An 8,746-nucleotide genomic window follows, 5' to 3' on the forward strand; every position below is an offset into this window, starting at 1 on the left:
TATTCTTCTAAGATTACCAAAACCTTTTCTTTTAAGGTCACCAAAACCTTTACAAGTGTCCCCAAAACACTATATGACCTCCAAGGTCATGACCGGTCAACTTATGTATACTTATGAGAGGTTCTATAACCCAACAGCAATCTCTGTGGGATGGAAGCCAAGTCACACACCTGACACCTGGACTCCGGCAAGTCAATTTCACTCAATAAGAATAGAATTCACTTACCGAGCCGTTAGTAGCTTTCCAAATCGGTTAATGGTTAATAAACATCCATCCCGAGACGAGCTCCCAGTTCTGTTAGGGTTAATTCTGTGTCTAGGGGGGTCCCTTCAACCTCTCAGACCTTAGATCCAATGTATTGTATAAATTCAGAGCGCTCTGGAATCAATTCTCAAAGGACAAATAAATTCACACACACACCATGGCGTCCTTCGAGAACTAATTGTATTGAGATTTTACAAAGCAAATGATATAGTGTATTTTACGTCATACAGAATAAGACATGCGCAGTAGACATCAAGACGATTACAGCTGGTCAAGACAAATCGCTATTGTTCTTTGTTCTAAGCTAGCTGAATTAATATAAGAAAAAGATACATAATTCCTTCTGTAGCTAAAGCAATGCTGAGAAACAGTGTGAAGGTTATAGATAAGTGTGTGAGAACACACGGGTTAGAAGAATCTCATGATGAGACAGTTATCTGAGAAGTTAAAGGGGTGTTCAAACTGTACATATTGTGAAATGGAAGTTTGTGAATATTAAGATGGCTGACAGAAACAAGATGGATGCTTAGCATAACCTTTCAACGTCCACCTACCCATTCCAAAAAACCTTTTTTGAGCACGTATGCCTACATGCCCCGGGGTCCCCAGGCCTTATCTCGGCCATTTATGCATCCTTGAATGGACACTCGCCATTAGCACTCCTCCCATATATGGCCCAATGGGAAATGGACCTTCAGACCTCAATCGATATGGAGGACTGAAGTAGAGCTTGGAGAATGGTAGCCAAATGTACTATTCCGGTGGTACTGGGTTCCGGCTCGCACTGCTCAGGCCTTCCCGGGAAGCTCTGACAGATGCTTTTGCAATTGTGGATTACGGGGTGATGTTCTCCATACATGGTGGTCCTGCCCAAGGCTGGTGGGGTTCTGGTCCAGGATCTTTGGTTTGCTGCAGACACTCTTTCATTTGACAATCCAAAAAGATGCTAAGCTAGCTCTTCTTCATTGTCCGATTCCTGGGTTGCGAGGTCCACAGCAGAAGCTGGCTACCTATCTTTTCATAGCAGCTAAGCGGACCATCGCTCAGGCTTGAAAGACCTCATGGGTGGATTTTCATAGGGTAAAGACACGCATGTCCGCTATGTTACTACATGAACGTATGTCTAGCATCGTTCATGATTCCCACGCCAAATTTCTGAAAATCTGGGAACCGTGGATTTCATATGAATTTCCTGCTCTCCATGCAGCCTGCCTGGGCCTTGTTTGACCCCCCATGTTGGGATCCCCGCGCCCGAGCCTTTCCCCCTTCCCTTCTCCCTATCTTTTCCTCTTTTCTTTTCCTTCTCTCTTCCTTGCCCCCCTTCTCTAGCCTTTCTTCCTTTTTTACTCTTCTCTCTAGTCTCTCCCTTTTTTCTAAAAATTTCTGTTGCCTCTCGTGGTAGGGGGTAGCGGATGAAGAGCTTCCACCGCGGAGTTGGCAATGGGGATAAGATTGCTTATGTTGTAATTAGTATTGATGCCATTCCCTATCTGTACTTTCCAGTTTGGATATTGTGGTGTTTTGCCCTTTGGAACTATGTTTTTGATTGTGCAGCCCCTGCAAGGGAGCCCAAGAAGCGGATTCTATTTCTTGTTTACTTAAATTTCCAATAAACATATTGAAACAGAAATGATACAATAACCAATGACTAACCAATGAACGATAGGCTTCCTTTTTTCTTTTTTGGCGTTGACTTTATTTTTTTTCCCTTGTTTCCCAAGGTGACCATCTTGGCGTTTGTCAAGAGGGTTGAGGGTGCCCAAAAAGATCGTCTACGGCAACATCACTCTGAAAGCGCCCGATGTCATCTAATCTTGAAGGCTAAACAGGGTTGGGCCTGGTTAGTACCTGGGTGGTAGACCGCCTGGGAATATCAGGTGCCGTAGGCTTTTTTTTTATTTTTTATTTTTTTTTACGTTGAATTGTTTTTTTTCCCTTGTTTCCCAAGGTGACCATCTTGGCCTTTGTCAAGAGGGTTTAGGGTGCCCAAAGAGATTGCCTATGGCCACATCAAAATGAAAGCTTCTGATCTCGGATGCTAATCAGGGTTGTGCCTGGTTAGTACCTGGATGGGAGACTGCCTGGGAATACCAGGTCCCGTATTTTTTTTTTTGCCGTTGACTTGTTTTATTCCCTTATTTCCCAAATTGACCATCTTGGCATTTGTCAGGTGGGTTGAGGGTGCTCATAGAGATTGCCTACGGCTACGTCACCCTGAAATTGTCCAATCTCATCTGATCTCGGAGGCTAAGCAGGCTCGGGCAGCTAAGGACACTATTGCCTGGGTTCAAGTGGAGGAAACTTTCCACAAGGTTAGAAAGTACTAATTTCCTTCGATGAACAACTGGAAGAGTTAATCCAGGAAGAATTGAAGGGGTCAGAGAAAAATGCCCTTATAAACAGGCTGTCAAAACTGTATACCCTGAAAAAGCTAGAGGTCAACCTGCTGCAGTCTCTTTTAATGATGGATGCATCATGACTGTAGCTGGCAAGACATGCCACATTCAAGGAGGCTCTAGCCCGGACATTATATCTAGCTCTGAATTGCTCCTACATACTGTAGCATCTGCAGGTGCTGGCACACCAGCAATAACCAGCCCATGTGCTGAATGAGTCTAAATGGAGTGGTTTCATAATTGTAAACCAGCTGCTGCACTTGCAGGACTCTGGGGAAAGTGGCAGGGTCTGCATCCCTTTAGACGTGATTCCCTATTGGGAGTATCTTATCAAAATTTTTATTTTTATTGCAGTGGATGCTGTTGTGGAAATTTGATTGTATAACATGTTATTATAGGATGTGTGTTTTATAGATTGTCATCTGTCTCCCTGTGTCTGGTTTAATCGAGGAGTGCTCTAGCAGAGCGCACTTAGGTCAAATTGAGAATAGCGGTATAAAAAAGGTCAGTATGAAAACCTTCTCATGGGATTTGAGACGTGTTCTCTGTGTCTGTGGATGTTTGTTGGTTTGTAGGTAGTGATGGACGAACTTCCGACGGGACGTTTCGCGAACGCGGTCGATAGTTTGCGAACCGTAACGTTCCCGGCAGGCCCCATTGACTTCAATGGGAGGCGAACTTTACAAACCTACAGGTCAAATTTGCAGCCACAAAATAATTACTAGCTGTGCACACATAGTCCCACCACATGGCCAATGACATAACACATGTATGAGGTGAATCTGGGATTGACAACTACAAGCATTCTTTTTTTATATGTGAAATTCTGAAAATTCAGGACTCTTGAGACAATGGAGGGGAGGGAAGGTCAGGGTAGGCAAAGAAGAGGGTGCAGGAGCTGATCACCAGCACCGTGATATAGAGCACTGACACCTGCACCGTGATAGAGTGATCTGACACCAGCACCGTGATAGAGAGCACTGACATCAGTAGCGTGACATAAAGCACTGACACCAGCACCGTGATATACCAGTCCTTAAGTATTAGCAGACTGTACCTCACTCAACCCTATATACTGTCTACATTCTTTTTTTATATGTGAAATTGTGACAATTCAGGACTGTGGAGCGCATGAAGGCAATGGAGGAGAGGGAAGGTGAGGGTAGGCAAAGAAGAGGGTGCAGGAGATGATCAACCGCACCGTGATAGAGAGCACTGACACCAGCAGCTAGACATACAGCAATGACACCTGCACCGTGATAGAGTGATCTGACACCAGCACCGTGATAGAGAGCACTGACATCAGCAGCGTGACATACAGCAATGACACCTGCACCGTGATAGAGTGATCTGACACCAGCACCGTGATAGAGAGCACTGACATCAGCAGCGTGACATACAGCAATGACACCTGCACTGTGATAGAGTGATCTGACACCAGCACCGTGATAGAGAGCACTGACATCAGCAGCGTGACATACAGCAATGACACCTGCACCATGATAGAGTGATCTGACACCAGCACCGTGATAGAGAGCACTGACATCAGCAGCGTGACATAAAGCACTGACACCAGCACCGTGATATACAGCACTGACACCAGCACCGTGATATACAGCACTGACACCTGCACCGTAAGCAGCCCCAGGAGGAAGTCAGCATAGCACAGGGATGGTGGGAGCCCCTCATAATGAGCATAGCACAGGGATGGTGGGAGCCCCTCATAATGAGCATAGCACAGGGATGGTGGGAGCCCCTCATAATGAGCATAGCACAGGGATGGTGGGAGCCCCTCATAATATGCACAGCAGAGGTACAGCCCCAGGAGGAAGTCAGCACAGCACAGGGATGGTGAACTTTACAAACCTACAGGTCATATTTGCAGCCACAAAATAATTACTAGCTGTGCACACATAGTCCCACCACATGGCCAATGACATAACACATGTATGAGGTGAATCTGGGATCGACAACTACAAGCATTCTTTTTTATATGTGAAGATCTGAAAATTCAGGACTCTTGAGACAATGGAGGCGAGGGAAGGTCAGGGTAGGCAAAGAAGAGGGTGCAGGAGCTGATCACCAGTACCGTGATAGAGCACTGACACCTGCACCGTGATAGAGTGATCTGACACCAGCACCGTGATAGAGAGCACTGACATCAGCAGCGTGACATAAAGCACTGACACCAGCACCGTGATATACCAGTCCTTAAGGATTAGCAGACTGTACCTCACTCAACCCTATATACTGTAGTACGCTATACCTTACCAGTCCTTAGAAGGACCTTTGTGCAACTAGTAGGTTGTGATTAGCAGACTGTACCTCACTCAACCCTATATACTGTAGTACGCTATACCTTACCAGTCCTTACAAGGACCTTTGTGGAACTAGTAGGTTGTGATTAGCAGACTGTACCTCAGTCCCTATACTCATAAAGGACTGCTGCAGAATAGGGCAGCAGTCAGCAGTAGTGCACCTCAACCCTATATATTGTGGACCTATACCAGTCCTTAAGGATTAGCAGACTGTACCTCACTCAACCCTATATACTCTAGTACACTATACCTTACCAATCCTTAGAAGGACCTTTGTGGAACTAGTAGGTTGTGATTAGCAGACTGTACCTCAGTCCCTATACTGATAAAGGACTACTGCAGCAGAAGGGCAGCAGTCAAGTATAATATTCTTTCTATATTTGGAAGAAAGAATATTATACGTGTACAACCCTATTACCATACCAGTCCTGAAAAGAACCTTTGTGGACCTAATAGTAACAGCTACTGATTAAACTGACTGTCCCTATTTAAACTGACAAAACACAGGCTGCTGCAAAAATAACTTGAATAGCACTCAAAACTATATCCTGTACTACTTTACCATACCAGTCCTGAAAAGGTCTTTTGTGGACCTAATAGTAACAGCTAATGATTAAACTGACTGTCCCTGCTGCACACAGCATCCTGTCCCTCTCTGCACTGACAAAAGACAGGCTGCTGCAACAATGACTTGAATAGCAGTGCCTCAAACCTATATCCTGAACTACACCTATACCATACCAGTCCTTAAAGAACTTTTGTGGACCTAATAGCTAGCGATTTGGGCCACTGCAGTCTCTCCCTGCTCCACACAGAAACCTCTCCCTATAGTGACATACGAAAGAATGTAAAATGGCCACCGGATCGGGTCTATTTATAAGTAAGGGGGAATGTCCAAGTGTCCATGTGCTGTAATGTCTCAATTTGCTGTCCTGTACCACATGATGGATGTGTCATCATAGGTCAAAGTTCTTTTACACAGTAAACACGGAAGTCCGCTGGGCGAACAGCGGCAATAGTCCGCCGATCAGGCGGACCGCGAACAGCCAAAATTTGCCGCGAACAGTTCGGCTTTCCCTATTTGTAGTTACCAAGCGCAATGCGCTGGGCTTCTTGCCTTCAAATGACTATGGTCATTAGAGAAGCGAAGTCCACATAACGAGATAAACATATTATTTTATCTCTGTGTGGCTACGTTATCCCCTTTGGATACATATCTGCTTTAATAAGAGGACATTGGTTCTGCCTTGTTAATATACTAGTACCGTATATTGACAACACCAGTAGCAATGTCCCCACAGATTGTCTCAAGCCTGCAAGAACCAGTAGAATGAGCTCACTACATACTCTTTACTTTGAAACACTATTGTCTGTGCTCCATGCTGACTAAAGGGGGTGTGTGCACTTCCTCTTGTGAGTGCCCTCCCCTTTAATGTATGTGTAATTTCCTGTGATGTCATTTCCTATACTGAGGAAGTGCTTGCCTGTTGTGGGCAAGCACTTCCTGTTTGTCATTCTTTTGGAGACAATAAAAGGCAATGCTTGGCCCCCGGGGGGGTCAGAACGATGGAACTGAGAACGTAAGAAGGATGGTCATGTCTGCTCATTGGGATGAGTGGGTTGGAAGGTAAGCTAAAGTATTATATCATCAAGATGGAAATGGGTGCTTATATGAGCACAACAGATGTGGCTGTGTGCATAGCATACAGCCAGATTGCTATGTCAATGCCAAAAAATCTGACTTTTATCTTGTCATACAAACAGGAAATTATGTTTCAGGGGGGTGTTCTGTACACATTCTGTGTCAGCGGTGCCAACCTACCAGAATAAAATTCACGGACTCAACACCCAAATTTTACTGGCACAAGAAAATTTTTACTGGCACTTCAAAAACATCACAAAATTACATTTTTTAATGCAAATTTTTGTATTTATGCTACAAACAAATAAAACAGTGTAATATAGAGAAGAAGAGGAGATTTCAAGATCAATAATAAAACAATATTTGTTAAATAGTATTAGCAGGTTAATATAACCCATCTTTTTGTCACCTGCAGACTGCAGTGGGTATAGAATAGAATCACTCCCCCTTAAAAAATAACCTGAAATGAAGACCGATGCAGTTTTAGCCAGCTGCATTCACTTAGTGCAACTTATAAACATACAAGTGAAAAATAAAAAATCCCACTTACATCAGCATCCATCCTTACATCAAGACAAGTACTCACATCATTGTTGTCCCTGTATGCGTCCTCTTTACATTAGAGTGAGTCCCCCCACTCATCCCTTACATTAAAGTATCCTCTTATATCATGTCTTCCCCCAGCAGCACCATCCCCTCTTACATTGGCTATCAGTGGGAATTTGAAAACCCCAGTACTACCTCTTACTGGGGTTTACTCACTGACAGCCAATGTAAGAGGGGATGGTGTGGTACTGTTTTTTTTTTGCCACTGACAGCCAATGTAAGAGGTTAATGCATTGGGAAATGTTACATTGGCTGTCGGTGGGAAAACCCCTGTAACATTTCCCATATTACCCTCTTACATTGGTTGTCAGTGTGGACTGGGAGCCTCAGTAACATCCCCTCTTAGAACATGTCAGCCAAAAACACCAACATGTCTCCAACAAAAAAAACACGGATTTGGAAAAGGAACCATATTTTGTTGAACCACTTTTTTGATTTAATTCCAGCCTTTGGTCTGTTGGGATATGTCTCTACTAAGGTGGCACATTTAGACTCTGGCAAGGGTATGTGTGATCCTTTCCAACTCACCAATTCAGTTTTTGCTTCATTTTCTGACATGTTGGTGATGGTGTTATATCCTTCACTTGGATGGTATGAGTAAATACAGCTGGATAAAATGAAAACTCACTGTCTTCATTTTAGACTAAGCAACAAAATCTGATTTTAACCACTTGCTTACTGGGCACTTAAACCCCCCTCCTGCCCAGACCAATTTTCAGCTTTCAGCGCTGATGCACTTTAAATGACAATTGCGCGGCCATACAACACTGTACCCAAATGAAATTTTTATCATTTTTTTCCCACAAATAGAGCTTTCTTTTGGTGGTATTTAGTTACAGCTGGGAGTTTTATTTTTTGCTAAACAAACAGAAAAAGATGCAAAATAAAAAAATAAATAAAAAATCATGTTTAATAGTTTGTTATAAAATTTTGCCAACAGGTCATTTTTCTCCTTCAATGAAATGCGCTGATGAGACGGCACTGGTGGGCACTGATGGGCGGCACTGGTGGGCACTGATAGGCGGCACTGGTGGGCACTAATAGGCACAGTTAAGGCGACACTAATAGGCACAGATAAGGCAGTACTGATGGGCACAGATAAGGCGGCACTGATGGGCACTGATAGGTGGCACTGATAGGTGGCACAGATGGGTGGCACGGATGGGTGGCACTAAGGGGCACTGATAGGTACCACTGATAGATGGGACTGATGGGCACTGATAGGTGGCACTGATAGGTGGCTCTGATAGGTGGCACTGCTGGGCACTGATGGGCGGCACTGATGGGCACGGATATGTGGCACTGAGGTGCAGCAATGTTGTTGAGGCAGATTGTGGGCACTGATAGGTGGCACTGTGGGCACTGATAGGTGGAACTGTGGGTACTGATGTATGGCACTGTGGGCACTGATGTATAGCACTGTGGGCACTGATGTATGGCACTGCTGGGTGGCATTATGGGCACTGATGGGTGGCACTGCTGGATGGCACTTTTTTAATTCTCTGGGGGTTACTGGCAG

General features: G+C 44.4%; 1 pseudogene; it reads left to right on the forward strand.

Moving 5' to 3' along the window:
- Window positions 1-2,035: 2,035 nt before the first annotated feature.
- On the forward strand, window positions 2,036-2,154 carry LOC143979389 (5S ribosomal RNA; annotated as a pseudogene).
- The last annotated feature ends 6,592 nt before the right edge of the window (window positions 2,155-8,746 follow it).

Source organism: Lithobates pipiens, unplaced genomic scaffold (genome assembly GCF_037356315.1).
Source record: "Lithobates pipiens isolate NorthernLeopardFrog02 unplaced genomic scaffold, aLitPip1_a1.2 Scaffold_13, whole genome shotgun sequence".
Lineage (NCBI taxonomy): Eukaryota > Metazoa > Chordata > Amphibia > Anura > Ranidae > Lithobates > Lithobates pipiens.